At 45.1% G+C, this 18676-nt stretch overlaps 1 protein-coding gene across 13 annotated transcripts in view; it reads left to right on the plus strand.

Annotated features, from left to right (window-relative positions):
- gpatch8 (G patch domain containing 8) overlaps positions 1–18676 on the plus strand; it is a 212368-nt gene that overhangs the window by 76223 nt on the left and 117469 nt on the right. The window lies entirely within an intron of this gene.

Below are 18676 nucleotides of genomic sequence, written 5' to 3' on the forward strand. Positions count from 1 at the left end.
CCTGCCACTACCGCTCCCTGCCACTCCCGCTCCCTGCTCCTCCCGCACCCTGCCCCTCCCGCTCCCTGCCCCTCCCGCCGCCTGCCCCCCCTGCCCCTCTCGCCCCCCGCCCCTCTCGCCCCCTGCCCCCCTCTGTACCCGTCTGTTCATGTGTCTATCTAGATAAGTCTTAATGGTCGCTAACATATCTGCCTCACCCACATCACTTGACAGTGCATTCCAGGCCACCACCACCCTCTGTGTTTAAAAAAAAACTTCACCCGCAAATCTCCACTGGACCTAGCCCTCCTCACCTTGAACTTGAGCCCTCTTGAGATTGTCATTTCCACCTTGGGAAAAAGCCTCCAACTGTTCAATACCCTCGTAATTTTATAAACTTCTATCAGGTCGCCCCTGAGCCTCCGTCTTTCTAGGGAGAACAATTGCAGTTTCTTCAATCTCTCCTGATAGCTACTCCCCTCCATACCAGGTAACAGCCTGGTAAACATTTTCTGTACTCTCTCGAAAGCCTCCATGTCCTTCTGGTAGTGTTGTGACCAGAATTGGACACAGTATTCCAAATGTCGCCTAATCAATGTTCTGTATAACAGTAATATAATTTGCAGACTTTATTATTAAATGCCTGTCTGATGAAGGCAAGCATGCCATATGCTTTCTTTATCGCCATTTCTACCTGTGCTGCCACTTTTAAGGTTCTGTGCTGATGCACACTCAAATCTCTGTCAATGCTCCTGATGGCTCTGCCATTTATTTTATTGCTCCCACCTGCATTGGATCTACCAATATGCAGAAACTGCCGGATTTTTCATTGTTTTTTTTGTATCATGTTAGTTACAGCTGGACAGAAGTCGTGCTCGATGTTCAGAGCCTGCATTTTCTTCCTCCCTCTGCTTTTTTCATGAGTATACTGAGTCATATTGCTGTGGGATGTTAATTATGCTAACTTGTGTTAGGGTGCAAAACTAGCTGCTGTCAGTGCATAGGAGCTGCAGATGGCCATTTAATAATACTAATCACTTATTGTCACAAGTAGGCTTCAATGAAGTTACTGTGAAAAGCCCCTAGTCGCCACATTCCGTCGCCTGTTCGGGGAGGCCGGTACGGGAATTGAACCCATGCTGCTGCCTTGTTTTGCATTCCAAGCCAGCTGTTTAGCCCACTGTGCTAAACCAACCCCTCTAACCTGTTCCACCATTCAACAAGATCTTGGCCGATCTGCAGATTGACTGCACACTGTTGTCCCATATCCCTTAATACCTTTACATAACAAATTTAAAGATATATCGGCACGGTAGCATAGTGGTTAGCACTGTTGCTTCATAGCTCCAGGGTCCTAGGTTCGATTCCCAGCTTGGGTCACTGTGCGGAAATATTCTCCCCGTGTGTGCGTGGGTTTCCTCCGGGTGATCCGGTTTCATCCCACAGTCCAAAGATGTGCGGGTTAGGTGGATTGGACATGCTAAATTGCGCTTGGTGTCCAAAAAGGTTGGGTTGGGTTGCAGGGATGGGGTGGAGGTGAGGGCTTGGGTGGGGTGTTCTTGTCAGGGACCGGTGCAGACTCGATGGGCCGAATTGTCTCCGTATGCACTGTAAATTCCATGATTCTATGTCCTATGATGAGAATCTGCGTACATTGGGTCTATATTCTCTGAAGATCAGAAGGCTGAGAGGTGATCTCATTGAAACAAACAAGTTTCTCAAGGTGCTTCACAGGTCAGACACAAAGGTTCTTTCCCCTGGCAGGACAGCCGAGAATATGGGGGCATAGCCACTGGGTAAGCTCAATCATTTATAGGGTTGTGAATTATAATGCCAGATGATTCTAATGCTCCATCCATGAATGTTTTCGAGGCTGGAATAGATGGTGATTTCTCGGGGAAATTTAAGGGGAGAGAGGCGCCGGGGGGGGGGGGGGGGGGGGGGGGGGGGGGGGGGAGAGGAGGGGGGAGGAGAAGAGGCGGCGCCGGGGGGGGAGAGGCGCCGCCGGGGGTAGAGGCGGCGATGGGGTTACAGGTGATGCAGGGAGGAGAGAGGCGGCGTGGGGGAAACACTCAGTGCGGGGGAGAGAGGCGGCGCTGGGGGGGGGAGGCGGCGATATGGTGACAGGCGGCGCAGGGAGGAGAGAGGCATCGTGGGTGAAAGACGCAGTGTGGGAGAGAGAGGTGGCGATGGGGTTACAGGCGGCGCCGGGGGGAGAGGCGTCGCCAGGGGTTGAGGCGGCACTGGGGGGGGGGTGAGGCGGCGATGGGGTTGCAGGCGGCGCAGGGAGGAGAGAGGCGGCGTGGGGGAAAGACGCAGTGCGGGGGAGAGAGGCGTCGCCGGGGGGAGAGGCGTCGCCGGGGTAAGAGGCGGCGCTGGGGGGGAGGAGGTGGCGATGGGGTTACAGGCGGCGCAGGGAGGAGAGAGGCGGCGAGGGGGAAAGACACAGTGCAGGGGAGAGAGGCGGCGCCGGGGAGAGAGGCAGTGCTGCGGAGAGAGGCAGCGCTGGGAGGAGAGAGGCGGCGCCGGGGGGAGAGAGGCGGCGCCGGGAGGAGAGAGGCGGCGCCGGGAGGAGAGAGGCGGCGCCGGGAGGAGAGAGGCGGCGCCGGGAGGAGAGAGGCGGCGCCGGGAGGAGAGAGGCGGCGCCGGGAGGAGAGAGGCGGCGCCGGGAGGAGAGAGGCGGCGCCGGGAGGAGAGAGGCGGCGCCGGGGGAGAGAGGGCGCCGGAGAGAGAGGGGGCGCCGGGGGGAGAGGCGACGCCGGGGGGGGGGGGGCGGGGGGGAGGCGGCGTTGGGGTTACAGGCGGCGCAGGGAGGAGAGAGGCAGCGTGGGGGAAAGGCGCAGTGTGGGAGAGACCGGCGGTGCTGGGGAGACCGGCGGTGCTGGGGGGAGAGGTGGCGATGGGGTTACAGGCGGCGCCAGGAGGAGAGAGGCGGCGTGGAGGAAAGAGGCGGTGCTGGAGAGAGAGGCGTTACCGGGGGGAGAGGCGGCGCCGCGGTGTGGCGTTGCCGGGGTGAGAAGGGCGGTGCCGGGGGCAGAGGGGTGGCGCCCGGGGGAGAGGGACGGCGCCGGGGGAGAGGGGCGGCACCGGGGGAGAGGCGGTGCTCGACCAGTGGGATTGGTGCTCACCATAAACAGAGTGCGAGAAGCAAAGATTGACATCATAGGAATGCAGTAAGTTCATTGGCTGGTAAGTAAATGCAAATTTGCATTACCTGTTCTAATTTACTTTCAGTTAGATGTAAAAAGGAGAAATTTACAGGTCAGGAAGACTATAAACCAGCTGGAAATTTAAATTAAAGAACTAAATTAAATAAAATAGAGATGCAGGGTCAGGCGATATGTTGTCCCTGCTTGATGTGGGAGTTGATAGTCCCCATTGCGGTCCCCATAAACTCATCTGTAGGAAGTATTGGTTGCTTGAGCAACTTCGGCTCAGAGTTTAGGAGCTGGAGTCTGAGCATCGGACGGTGCGACCTATCAGGGAGGGGGAGAGACCTGGATGCTCTCTTTCAGGAGATACTCACGCACCTTAGATTGACTTTCTGGAATTCGGCCAGTGGTCAGGAACTGGAGGGTGTGGCTGCAAGTGAGGTGGTAGAGGGATCCAGGCGATAAGGTTGCAGGTGCGTATGCCCTTGTCCTTGTCAACTGGTTTGTGATTTTTGCTCCCTGTCCGGATGGAGCAGAGACTTTGGGGAGGATGAGCAAACTGACCACAACACCGTGGTACAGGGAGCCATTCGAGTGCGGTGGTGGGGGGGAATAAATGTAGTCACTGTTCTCTGTGTCCAGGATCAAGAGTCCCCAAGGATGTATGGCCTGCCTGCTGCTCAGGTTTGGGATATCTCATCTGGGTTGCAGAAGAACTTGGAGTGGGAGGGTAAAGATCCAGTTGTTGTGGTCCACGTAGGTACCAACAGCATAGGTAGAATGAGGACAGAAGTTCTGCTAAGGGAATATGAGTAGCTAGGGGATAAATTAAAAAGCAGAACCGTAGAGATAATAATCTCTGGATTACTACCTGAGCCAAGAGCTAATTGGTACAGGGTTAATAAGATTAAAGAGGTAAATGCGTGGTCAAAGGATGATGTGTGGGAGAAATGGGTGTGAATTCATGGGACATTGGCACCAGTACTGGGGAAGGAGGGAGCTATTCCGATGGGACTGTCTTCACCTGAATTAAGCTGGGACAAGAGTCCTGGCGAATCGCATATCTAGGGCTGTAGATAGAGCTGTAAACTAAATAGTCAGGGTATGGGTGGGAGGGAGAGGGTGTTCAGTTGTATGAAAAATTAGAAAATCAAAGTTAGAGGAGGAGGTGAGAGTGCAGATTATGAGGAGGACTTTAAATGAGTTAAAGGGGCTGAGGGCTCAGGAGAGGTTAGAGTTTTCAGAACATTAAGAAGTCTTACAACAGCAGGTTAAAGTCCAACAGGTTTGTTTCAAATCACTAGCTTTCGGAGCAGTGAGGAAGGAGCAGTGCTCCGAAAGCTAGTGATTTGAAACAAACCTGTTGGACTTTAACCTGGTGTAAGACTTCTTACTGTGCTGACCCCAGTCCAACGCCGGCATCTCCACATCAGGGCTTTTCAGAACATGTAATAGAACAGAGCCTATGGAAAGTGGCTGTGATCTAAGGTTTAGAAACCCTACAGTTCAGAAAGAGGCCATTCGGCCCATCAAGTCTGCATGGCCCTTGGAAAGTGTACCGTACTTAAGCCCACGCCTCCATCTTATCCCCGTACTCAGTCACCCGTCCTAACCTTTTGGATGATGAGCAATTTAGCATGGCGAATCCACCTAACCTGCAGATCTTTGGACTGTGGGAGGAAACCGGAGCACCCGGAGGAAACCCATGCAGACACAGGAGAAAGTGCAAACTCCACACCCAAGACCAGAATTGAACCCAGGTCCCTGGGGCTATGAGGCAGCAGTGCTAACCACTGTGCCATCTCTTTTTTTTATATATGGGTTCTGCTGGAAATTGTTCCTGCTCGATTTTCTGCTACATTGACCGTATAAAAATAAATTTAGAGTACCCAATTCTTTTTTTCCAGTTAAGGGGAAATTTAGCGTGGCCAATTCACCAACCTGTACATCTTTGAATTGTGGGGATGAGACCCACGCTGACACTGGGAGAATGTGCAAACTCCACACAGACAGTGACCTCTGGCCGGGATCGACCCCGGGTCCTGGACGCTGTGAGGCAGTAGTGCTAACAACTGCACCACTGTGCTGCCCCTAACTTCAGTCAGTCAACACAAGACTGAGGGTGTTGTACCTAAATGCGCGCAGTATACGAAACAAGGTAAATTAGCTTGTTGCACATCGCAATTGGTGGGTACGATGTATCACAGAAACATTCTTCAAGGGGATCAGGGCTGGGATCTAAATATCCAAGATATGTGTCCTATCGAAAGGATAAGCAGATGGGGAGAGGGGGCGGGGTTGCATTGTTAGTAAGAAGCGATACAGGGTTGTAAGGCGTAGAATTTGTCTGGGCAGAGTTGAGGAACCACAAAGGAAGAAAGACCCTAACGGGAGTTATGTAAGGTCCCCAAGCGTAGTCAGGGGCAGAAAATAAATCAGGAGATAGAAAAAGATATAAGAAAGGCAAAAATTACATTCATGAGTGACTTCAGTCTGCAGCTGGACTGGGAAAATCAGGTTAAGAGTGGATCCCAAGAAAAGGAATTTGTGGAATGTCTTCGAGATGGTTTTTTGGAGCATCTTGTGGTAGAGCCCACTGGGAACAAGCATTTCTGGATTTGGTCAGACTTGATTAGGGATCTTAAGAAGGAACCCTTAGGGGCCAGTGACCACAATATGATAGCATTCACTCTGCAGTTTGAGAGGGAGAAGCTGGAATCAGATGTAGTGGTTTTACAATTGAAAAAGGTAACTACAAATACATGAGTCAAGATCTGTCTGGAGTTGATTGGAAAGGGAGACTATCAGGGAAGACAGTTGAACAGCAATAGCAGTTTTGGGGAGTTATTCAGGAGGCAAAACAGAAATTCACCTCGAGGAGGAGGAAACATGCTAAAGGGAGGACAAGACAACCATGGCTGACAAAGTTAGTCAAAGACAGCATAAAAGCAAAGGAAAAAGCATACAATGTGGCAAGGATTATTGGAAAGCCTTTAAAAGCAATCCGAGGACACTAAAAAAAGCAATAAGGGGGGCGAAGGTGAAATATGAGTGTAAGCTAGCTAATGAAATGAAAATCGCTTATTGTTACAAGTAGGCTTCAATGAAGTTACTGTAAAAAGCCCCTAGTCGCCACATTCCGGCGCCTGTCCGGGGAGGCTGGTACGGGAATCGAACCATGCTGCTGGCCAGCTTGGTCTGCTTTAAAAGCCAGCGGTTTAGCCGAGTGAGCTAAACCAGCCCCTGTATAGTAATATAAAAGAAGATTGCAAGAGGTTTTTTAAAATAAATTTAGAGTCCCCAATTATTGTTTCTTTTTCCAATTAAGGGGCAATTTAGCATGGCCAATCCACCTAACCTGCACATCTTTGGGTTGTGGGGGTGAAACCCACACAGACACGGGGAGAATGTGCAAACTCTAAATGGGCAGTGACCCAGGGCTGGGATTCGAACCAGGGTCCTCAGCGCTGTAGTCCCAGTGGTATCCACTACGCAACCGTGCTGCCCTTCATGAGTTTTTTTTGGATATATAAAAAGTAAGAGAGAGGCAAGAATGGACATTGGACCACTGGAAAATGAGGCTGGAGAAGTAGTAATAGGGATCAAAGAAATGTCAGAGGAACTGAATAGGTACTTTACATCCGTCTTCACAGTGGGAAACACCAGTGGTATGCCAGAACTTCAAAAGAGTCAGGGGACAGAGCTGAGTATAGTGGCCATCAGTAAGGAGAAGTGCTGGGGAAACTGAAAGGTCTGAATAAAATAGGACTGAGTCAGCACAGATTCTTCAAAGGGAGGTCATGCCTGACAATTCAGTTAAGAGTTCTTTGAAGAGGAAATGAGGAAGTTCAATAAAGGAGAACCAGTGGAAGTGATCTATTTGGATTTTCAGAAGGCCTTTGACATGGTGCCGTGCAGGAGGATGCTAAATAAGGCGAGAGCCCATTGTGTTAGGGGCAAGGTACTGCCGTGGATAGAGGATTGGCTGATTGGCAGAAGGCAGAGAGTTGGGATGAAGGGGTCTTTTCAGGATGGCAGTCGGTGGCTAGTGTGTTCCACAGGGGTCAGTGTTCTCGCCACAGCTATTCACGATATAGATTAATGATCTGGAAGAAGGAACTGAGGGCATTGTTTCAGATTACACAAAGGTATGTAGAGCGACAGATTGTGTTGAGGAAACAGGGAGGCTGCAGAAAGACCTGGGCATGCGAGGACAGTGACCAAAAAAGTGGCAATACAATGTGGAAAAGTGTGAGGTTATGTACTTTGGTAGGAAGAATAGAGGCATAGACTTTTTTAAATGGGAAAAGGCTTTGAAAATCAGAAGCACATGGGTATGTAGGAGTCCTAGTTCAGGAATCTCTGAAGGTTAACATGCAGGCTCAGTTGGCAGTTCGGAAGGCAAATGCAATTTTAGCATTCATGTTGAGAGGGCTAGAATGCAAGAGCTAGGAACTATTGTTGAGGCAGTATACGGCTCTGGTCAGACCCCTTTTGGAATATCGTTAGCAGTTTTGAACCCCATATCTAAGGAAGGACATGCTGATCTTGGAGGGGGTCCAGAGGAGGTTCGCCAGAATGATCCCCGGAATGAAGGACTTGCCATATGAGGAGCAGTTAAGGACTCTGGATCCGTAGTGTATGGAGTTTAGAAGGATGAGGGGGGATCTCATTGAAACTTACAGAATACTGAGCAGCCTAGATAGAGTGAACGTGGAGACGATGTTTCCACTAGTAGGAGAAACTAGAATTTGAGGGCACAGCCTCAGACCCTTAAAAATAGAGATGAGGAGGAATTTCTTCAGCCAGAGGGTGGTGAATCTGTGGACCCCATTGCCGCAGAAGGCTGTGGAGGCCAAGTCACTGAGTGTCTTTAAGACCGAGATAGATAGGTTCTTGATTAATAAGGGGATCCGGGATTATGCAAGAAGGTAGGAGAATGGGGATGAGAAACATATCAACCATGATTGAATGGTGGAGCATACTCGATGGGCCTAATGGCCTAATTCTGCTCCTTTGTCTTATGGTCTTCAAGTGATTTGCAAAAGAAGCAAATGTGAGGTGATAAAAAAACCTTTCACATATATAGTGCGGGCCTGGAATGCACTGCCTGGAAGTGTGGTGGAGGCAGGTTGCATTGGGGCATTCAAGAAGGCATGAGATGATTATTTGAATAGAAAAAATGTGCAAGGGCATGGGGAAAAAGCAGGGGCATGGAACTACATTTTCATTTCTTTGAAGAGCTGGTGCTGGCACAATAGATAAAATGGCCGCCTCCTGCGCAGTAATGAATTGACTGATGGCCTCTGTTTTGTCTTGAGATGGCAATGTCTCAGTGTCTTTACAGAGTAGCGACATGCTTTTGAAGATTAACCCCTTGCAGTATAGATTGCCATTGTGTGTTGAGGATTGGCTTGTTTGTTTGCCTTGTTTATGTCCATGAAGCTTCTGGTGTTTTATATTTAATAAACCTCCAATTAGAGAGAATTCTGATCCTACACATGTTTGTTTTACAATGGATAGGACAGGGAGGCAGTCCGCAAGTCCACCTTAGCCAGATTGGGCATCAAACTCTCTTGTTGGCATTAATCTGATCTGCACGTTAGTTGAAAATGAAAAAATGAAATGAAAATCGCTTATTGTCACGAGTAGGCTTCAATGAAGTTACTGTGAAAAGCCCCTATCGCCACATTCCGGCGCCTGTTCGGGGAGGCTGTAACGGGAATTGAACTGTGCTGCTGGCCTGCCTCGGTCTGCTTTAAAAGCCAGCGATTTAGCCCAGTATGCTAAACCAGCCCCTATAAGTTGTCTTGTCAACTGAGCTAACCAGTCCCTCTCCTATTTGCTATCCTAACTTAAATTTGCTAACAGCCCAACCATTACATTTATTCATTCTGTGAGGGTGCCATTTTCTCACTCATCACTACTAATTTGGTCATTTCTTTTGCACTTTAAAAGGCTCACTCTGCCGTTACATCACGTTTTATGCTTGGCAGTGCTGAGCTTCAGAGTAACCTACTGGCATGGAATGAAAATTGGTTAACATACAGAAAGCAGAGTAAGAATAAAAGAGTCATTTTCAGGTTGGCAGGCTACGACTCGCGGGACACCGTAGGTCGTGCCTCACAAACTTCATTGAGTTCTTCGAGAAGGTGACCAAACAGGTGGATGAGGGTAAAGCAGTTGATGTGGTGTATATGGATTTCAGCAAAGTGTTTGATAAGGTTTCCCACGGTAGGCTATTGCAGGAAATACAGAGGCATGGGATTCAGGATGATTTAGCAGTTTGGATCAGAAATTGGCTAGCTGATAGAAGACAAAGGGTGGTGGTTGATGGGAAATGTTCTGACTGGTATCCAGTTACTAGTGGTGTACCACAAGGATCTGTTTTGGGGCCGCTGCTGTTTGTCATTTTTATAAATGACCTGGAGGAGGACGTAGAAGGATGGGTAAGTAAATTTGCAGATGGCACTAAAGTTGGTGGAGTTGTGGACAGTACAGAAGGATGTTACAAGTTACAGAGGGACATAGATAAGCTGCAGAGCTGGGCTGACAGGTGGCAAATGGAGTTTAATGCAGAAAAGTGTGAGGTGATTCATTTTGGAAGGAATAACAGGAAGACAGAGTACTGGGCTAATGGTAAGATTCTTGGTAGTGTGGACGAGCAGAGAGATCTCGGTGTCCATGTCCATAGATCCCTGAAAGTTGCCACCCAGGTTGAGAGGGTTGTTAAGAAGGCGTATGGTGTGTTAGCTTTTATTGGTAGAGGAATTGAGTTTCGGAGCCATGAGGTCATGTTGCAGTTATATAAAACTCTGGTGCAGCCGCATTTGGAGTATTGCGTGCAGTTCTGGTCGCCACATTATAGGAAGGATGGGGAGGCATTGGAAAGGGTACAGAGGAGATATACAAGGATGTTGCCTGGTATGGAGGGAAGATCTTATAAGGAAAGGCTGAAGGACTTGAGGCTGTTTTTGTTGGAAGAAGGTTAGAGGTGACTTAATTGAGGCATACAAGATGATCGGAGGATTAGATAGGGTGGACATTGAGAGCCTTTTTCCTCGGATGGTGATGTCCAGCACGAGGGGACATAGCTTTAAATTGAGGGGAGATAGATATAGGAATGATGTCAGAGGTAGGTTCTTTACTCAGAGAGTAGTACGGGCGTGGAATGCCCTGCCTGCAACAGTAGTGGACTCGCCAACACTAAACGCATTCAAATGGTTATTGGATAGACATATGGACGATAAGGGAATAGTGTAGATGGGCTTTAGAGGGGTTTCACAGGACGGCGCAACATCGAGGGCCGAAGGGCCTGTACTGCGCTGTTATGTTCTATGTAAGGATACGTGTTTGGGAAGAAGCTATTCACAATCTAGATCAATTATTTGGATTTGGGAATCAAATGTAATATTTCCAAGTTTGCTGATCACCCAAATTAGGTGGAAATGTGAGTTGAGGAGGATGCAAAGAGGCTTCAAAGGGATTTTGACAGTGTGTGAATGGGCAAGAACATGGCGAATGGAATATGGTGTGAAAAAATGTGAAGTTCTCCAGTTTGGTAGGAAAATCAGAAATGCAGAGGTTTTTAGATGGTGAGAGATTGGGAAGTGTTGATGTCCAAAGGAACCTGGGTATCCTTGCCTGAAAGCGAACATGCGGCAATTAGGAAGGCAAATGGGATGTTGGCCTTGATTGCAAGAAGTTTTGAGCACAATAATAAAGAAGTTTTGCTGCAGCTGTATAGAACCTTAGTGTGAAAATTGGTTTCCATATATAAAGCAGGATATACCTGCCATAGAGGGAGTGCACCCAAGGTTCATCTGGCTAATTCCTGGGATGGAGGGATTGTCTTAGAGGAGTGATTGAGGAGACTGGGCCTACGTTCTGTAGAGTTCAGGAGAATGAGGGACGATCTTACTGAAACATACAAAGTTTTTACAGGGATGGTGAACTGGCTTGAGGGGCCGAACGACCTACTCCTATTTCCTTTGTTCGCAGCTACTTGACTGTTTCAAAAATATTCCCTCCTTTACCTTCCTAAAGAGGGTAAGGGTTACTGAGGTATGGAAAAGCCTCTATACTCTTGACACATGCATTCTTAATTTAAAAACCTAGATGGAAAACATCACAAAGCTATTGGTAGGGCAGTTTCCTGAACATCTATGCGTGACTACTTTCATTAGGAGTCACTGAATAATTTACTTTTTGTACTCCTCCCTGGTTCTGAATACAAGCTTTCATCATTACTCTGACCAACATTGGCCCACTAGCTTAGCACAAAGAAAGGACCACATTGTTGAGTGATGCAGCATCACAATACGTTTGTCCGTTAAGCTGTTGGAGTCCAAGGTATTGGACAGTTCCCATTTGAACTCACTTGCTGATTTCAGTTTCTGGAACTTGTGAAATTATCATATGAAGAAGGCTTAGCATCGTCAAGAGTATCTGATGTTATTATTGTTCCACCATTGATTATTAATAGCGAGGCTGTGTTCAAATAGCACAGCTCTATATAATGGAAACATTTGTTGACTAGAAAATTCTACATTGAGATCTGGCACTGGGGGAAGTGTTTTCTTCATTTATTGAAAATACTCAGTGACCTTTGATACTTTTCCATGTATTAATGTTACATCAGTTACAGTTTTAAACATTGCTATTCCTATGTTATCAAGGAAATGTCTGCAATATTCCCAAGTTTAGCCAAGTGGCATAATGTTTTATTATAATGACTCGCTGTTTAAAACTAATTTATATGGTGAAGCACAAGGCTATTACCCAAGGTGTAAAATGAAAATGTTATGCATTCATTGCATTTGCTGTGTTCATTGGTATGTCTACTTAAATGCTTTTATTCTCGTTGTCTGTGCTGTTCACTAAAACGAAAACAACCCATTTTAATTTTTGTCTTTGTCGATGAGGTAAAAGAATTGGCAAGATGCCGTCATGTAATGGAAAATCTATTGTTTAATATACAAAGGAATTTTAATACTTAAGTTATTTCTACTGACTCCTTTGCAGCATGACTTCAGATATGTTGGAAAACTTAGCAAAATGATTGTAAAATACTGGTAAAAATGCACTGTTCATCTTCAGTTCTGTTAAGTACCCTTTCACTCTCAAGTACTGCCCAGCCATTACAAGAACATACTAAAAATTGTTTTTCATCCCAAATGGATCATTTTTGTTAAACGTATGTCTACTTTTGGCATGTAACATTTCATCATTTTTAAGAAGAAAACAAACGTGCACAGAAAATGTACCTAAATAAATATTAGAAATTGTGTTGAGACATGTGAAGATCAGTAAAATGCAGGGCTCCATTGTGTTACTTTACACATTTTTGCTTTGCAAAATTTAGGTGACTACTTCTTGACCCATGCATTATTTAAAAACAGACTTTGCTTAATAACATCACAGGATTCTTGTGCTGAATTTTCAATTAGACTTCTTTCAGGTGTGAATTCCATTTCTGTTTTTACCTGCAATCTTACTAACAATGGCAACGGGGCATTTTTCCATCAGCGAGGAAAATTGATAGCCTGCATCACTTTAAAGTATTGAATAATATGTAATATGTAAGTTGAATAAGGATGTGCCCTTTTTACATCTACTTCAGTAGTTTTGGGGTTAACTACAGAATGGGTGATCAGTTAGGCTGTAATGTGTTGCCTCAATTGACTCTGGTTGGCTGGAATTTGCAATTTACATTTGGAATTTGGAATTTGCAATCTCAGAACCAAACATTAATGCGTTTCTTTTATCCTTGATCAAAATTCTTATTTTTAAAATTTTTTCCAATTAAGGGGCACTTTAGTGTGGCCAATTCACCTACCTTGCATATCTTTTGGGTTGTGGAGGTTTGACCCACGCTGACATGGGAAGAATGTACAAACTCCACATGGTCAGTGATCCGGGACTGCGATCGAACCTGAGGCCTTGACGCTGTGCTGCAGCAGTGCTGACCATTGGTCCACCATGCCGCCCACTTGATCAAAATGACAACCATAGGCTATTGACAATAGTACAGTGCACATCCGATAAAGATGTCATTTACCAAGTGATTAGAAGCATAATTGGATTTAAAATGCAAAATTGAAATTGCACAGGATTTAAGGTAGATTTGGCAGGGGCCAGACAAACACAAGCGTTATTCCTATATTATCACTTCAGAAGTGATAAGCACTCAACATCAACTTCAGAATGTACAATTCATGTAACTGAACTTATGTATTGTAAGCCTTCACCAACAACTGCAACTCATTTGGGGGTTTGCAGCTTTTAGTAAAGAAAAGTTCTGCATCACTTATTTCTCCACATGCTGAAACTTCTTTATAATTTATTGCTCGGCTTTTCACATTAAACATTTATGCTTATGCTTTGTACACAAAGGACAACATTTTTTTGCAATTAACTTATCTGTGTGTGGACAAAAATGTTCCGCCATGCAGTTAATGAAAATAAAAGTAACGCACACCCCACTGAGAAATGATTTTTTTGAGCTATGGTAATTGTCATAATTTGAAATACATTTTTGTGTTGATTAGTGAAGTGAAGATTGGAAAAGTTTGCTGTAAATGCAATGAAATAATGAACTTATTATCTATAGATTTTAAACAATTGTCACAAGAACAAGTCCTGACTTGCATGAGTGATCAAATTCAATACTTTTAAATTGCTTTGTAAACTACAAATTCTGAGTGGGGGTGGCTAGGAAGGAAGACTTGGGCACGACTTAAATGCTGAATTTGCTTACCTTTAATTCAGGTTGAGGAAACCTGTGAAAATGGGTGGGTTTGAATTTCTTATCTGTGAATCGAGTAATGATATTTCAGAAATCAATAATACTTGATTGGTGTTTTTAATACTTTCTTAAGTACTAGGTTTCATCAGAATATTTGATCAACCAGTCTTTCAAAATAAGCATCTCTGAAAAAGACATGGCTTTTTAAAATCAGCTATGTGATGTGGGCGTAGCTGGCCAAACCAGCATTTATTGCCAATTCCTAATTACCCATGAGAGATGGTGGTGGTGAGCTGCCTTCTTGAGCCACTGCAGTCAACATGTGTCGGTACACCCACAGTGCTGTTAGGGAGGGAGTTGGATTCTGATCCAGTGAGAGCGAAGGAACGGCGATATATTTCCAAGGCAGGGTGTGAGTAGCTTGGAGGGAAATTTCCAGGTGGTAGTGTTCCCATGTGTCTACTGCCCTTGTCCTTCCAGATGGGAGTGGTTGAGAGTCTGGAAGGTGCTGTCTAAGAAACCTTGGTGAGTTCCTGCAGTGCATCTTGTAGATGGTACACACTGTTGCCACTGTGTGTTGGTGGTGGAGGGAGTGAATGTTTGTGGATGGGGTGCCAATCAAGCAGGCTTCTTTGTCTTGGTTGGTATTCAGCTTCTGGTGTTGTTAAAGCTGCACTATTCCAAGCAAATGAAAAGCATTCCGTCACATTCCTGACTTGAGCCTTGTCAATGGTGGACAAAGATGTGCAGGTTAGGTGGATTGGCCATTCCAAATTGCCCTTAGTGTCCAAAAAGGTTAGGTGGGGTTATGGGGATAAAGGGGATACGGTGGAGGTGTGGGGCTTAAGTAGGGTGCTCTTTCCAAGGGCCGGTGCAGACTTGATGGGCTGAATGGCCTCCTTCTGCACTGTAAATTCTACGATTCTATGACAGGCATTCGGGAGTCAGTGGGTGAGTTACTCACCGCAGGATTCCAGGCCTCTGACCTGCTCTTGTAGCCACAGTATTTATATGGCTAGTTCAGTTTCTGGTCAATGGTAACCCGGAGGATGTTTATTCATTGTATTGCATGTTGTACCAACAAAAGAAAACTGAGTTCAATGCTATACATTCTACAATAAAAACTTTATTTTGTAATTTGTGCTTCATAATATTAAAAGAGTAAAACTACTTCTTTGAAAGAGATTTTTCAGTTGGGTATATTTCTAGTTTTGGAGCATTGCTCATTTGATTTTTAACTGCTTATATCATGTTTCATAAATTCTTTCATCTTGCTTTGTGTTGTAATGTTGGAAACTAATTTTCACACCTTTAAATGTGGATGTTGCAAGAATAGAATGAAAATGAACTATACAGACAGTCCTTGGACTTATGACACAGCTGGTTCCTGAAAACTGTGTCTTAAGTCGATACATTGTAACCCTTAGAAGTGATTTTCTTTTTCTCCCCCATAAGAACAATATTATAAATGGGGTATTGGTCACTGAATCAAGGTCTGATACTCGTATTTTTGCCAAAATAACCCAGAATGTTGTACTCTTAGAAGAAGAAACATCACTGGCACCAGATTTACACTTTTCTGCCACTTTTATGTGGCAGGAAGCTCTAAATTGAAGAAAGTTGGGGAAAAGCAAAGGTGCCAAATATTGTAAAAATGTGTTGGAACAAACAACTGAATGTCAATGCACCTGTATGACCGTCACGTGTGGTGTTGTTAAGTTCAAACCGTATTGGGAAAGTGGAAACAGTGTCAATTTCTAAACGTCATAAGTGCCATTTATCATAACTTGAACATCGTAAAGCTGAGGACTGCCTGTAAATACTTCTACAAGACCAAATGCACTGAGCATGCCAACCATGATAATGAGCCTGTGCCTGAAACTCAAATTCAATGCAAGTATTTCCCCATCTCCAATATCCCATACCAAACAATAATCTGAGACTTTGTTTGCATAATGTTGAGATTTTGGTACATTGAAGGAATGTTATTTCATCTAAGCAGCAGTATAATGCACTGCATTAAACAATGTATCCATTCCATCTCTAAAACATTGACAATTTGTTGGAGCAGCACATCACTGAGTGGTGTCCTATTTTAGATCTGTTTGGCCACCCTTCAGTTTGAAAAAAACTTGAACCTTGCAATTGATGAAGGGGTGAGGCCAAAGGGACGTCTCATAAAGATAAACAATGACACTAACAATGTAATCTTTATTAGTGTCGCAATTAAATTACTGCAAAAATCCCCTAGTCGCCACACTCTGGTGCCTGTTTGGGTACACAGAGGGGGAATTTAGAATGTCCAATTCACCTAACAAGCACATCCTTCGGGACTTGTGGGAGGAAACCGGGGCACCTGGAGGAAACCCACACGGAGAATGTGCAGTCTCCGCGCACACGTGACCCAAGCCCGGAATTGAACCCGGGTCCTTGGTGCTGTGAGGCAACAGTGCTAACCACTGTACTCCCATGCCGCCTATCAAGCTCCTCAACCAATTTGATTTAAGGATTTAAAGAAAGAAACTAATCACCGAAGGAAATGGGGAGAATTTATATATAATTAGATACGAAAAGAGAAATAAAGCGAGCAAAAGAAAGATAAGATTGAGACAAAGTGATGGAAAGGAAAAATGTTTCAATTTGACAATGCTCGGCAAGATTTACTGCAAGATTAAGACTTGCAGCTTGTTATTCCTTTTTGGGTCAGGGAGATTGAGAGGCTTTGCAGGAACATAAATCTGGTTATTAAAAGGACTCTTCCATTGTGGAATACCAGCCCTAATTTTCTGTGATATGCCTAATTTGTTTTAGCAGCACAAATGCTGTCATTTTTGGAAGCACAGGGAGTTTGATAGCCTTGCAAGAAGGGGCACTTACCGATGGTAGAGCGGCAAGAATCATTCAGCAGTTTGTGACAATTTGTAAATCACTCTGTATCTCTTCCTCATCACAAATTCCTGGGTTATTTACACACTAATGAAGGAGTACGCACATTAAGCTTGCTGTGATTTTCCCAACAAATTCAGAGAAAATCTGTATTATCTTTTTTCATCATGAGCACAAGAAAGGTGTGACTTGGTAGTGATTTCTTGGCCACTTTTATTATTGAACCTGACTGTTTGCAACTTTGTTTTGCACTTGAGCCCACCAGGAGCTTCCGACCACACATCCATGTTATTACAATGACTGCCTACTTCTGGCACTGTAAAATAGATTCACGCTGCCCCTGCCTCAGCTTATCTGCTGCTGAAACCCTTTGGGGGGCTGGTTAGCTCAGTTGGCTGGACGGCTGGTTCGTGATGTGCAGCAACGGTAACAACTTGGGTTCAATTCCTGTACAGGTTGAGGTTATTCATGAAGGCCCCGCTTTCTCAACCTTGCCCCTCGCCTGAGGTATGGTGACCCTCAGGTTAAATCACCACCAACTCAGATTCACTACTGAGATCTAGATATTACCCGCACCAGTGAAGGAGGCTGGCCAGGCTACGATCACTCAGTGTGGATCTCTTCTCGGAGCTCAGGGCTCCACTTCTGCAATGTTTGCTTCCAGGTGTTCCAGGGTTGTCGCTGACTATGTGTTCTGATAACCCTTCTTTTATCCAGGTTCTGTTAGTGCTGAGACACAATACACTGGGGCTGGTTTAGCTCACTCAGCTAATTCGCTGGCTTTTAAAGCATACCAAGCAGGCCCACAGTTCGATTCCCGTACCAGCCTCCCCGGACAGGCGCCGGAATGTGGCGACTAGGGGCTTTTCACAGTAACTTCATTGAAGCCTACTCGTGACAATAAGTGATTTTCATTTTCATTTCATTTCACACTTGGCCTGAGTTCTATTGTCCCATCAAGACTGAACTTGTTAATTGAAATAAACAAGAGACTCCTGTTTAACCCGTGTGATTTAATCAAGATCCATTGTCCCCTGAAACACTTCTGTCTGATCAGCGAATAGCCAATTATGGAGTCTGATGGCCTCTTTGTTTATCATTCTTCTAGTGTCTTGAAGTTAGCTACATATTCATAGCATGGTCTTTTTGTTCTTTCGTGTTAACGTGCTAAATACTGTAATTGGGTGATCATAAAGTTCCATTTAGTGCTAATTAGTTTCTGTGCTGACTTGAGCGGTCTGGCCAGCAGCCAATATCCATTCCGGCCAGGGCCTTATTTAGTAGTTCCAGATTTTGGCCTATATGCCTTTTTCCCTCTGCTGGCCTGTTCCCTGTACCACACCATCCATTGTGGCCCAAATCAAACATGAATGTCACTCCCTCAAACATTACCATATAATAGTCTACCTATGACATCTGACTCTCCCTTTCATCAAATGAAAATAAAGCTGCATTTCTCATCTCCATTGTTAATAAACCATCGTAATTTATTTGTAACTTTTATGGCAATTCTGATTTTGTTTTTGCTATCTTAACCCACATTGAGAAATATTAGTTGGTTTTACTCTCGTCTTTCCAATTGCAGCCGAACATTAAAAAAAATTGGTCTCAAAAATTTGACTTTTCATGAATAAATATATATATAGAGGAAAATGCAAGCTATTGCTGAAAGAGTCTCTGCAACTAGCTGGTCAGGTACAGATTTTCATTTTTTTTTCTAGTTAGAGGATGAAAAATGAAATCAGTATTCTCTCATCAATGAGAGAAAAGTTCACTTACGAAGTTGAAGCAATAATGTCTGGTCCAAAGTCATCTCGGTTCTAAAGTTCAAGAATACAATGGTATACAAACAAGTCATTACTCTTGGTACCTTGTCATCAAGTAGTTCAAACTTCTATGGAGCAGTCGCTGA

Source organism: Scyliorhinus canicula, chromosome 19 (assembly GCF_902713615.1).
Source record: "Scyliorhinus canicula chromosome 19, sScyCan1.1, whole genome shotgun sequence".
Taxonomy (NCBI): domain Eukaryota; kingdom Metazoa; phylum Chordata; class Chondrichthyes; order Carcharhiniformes; family Scyliorhinidae; genus Scyliorhinus; species Scyliorhinus canicula.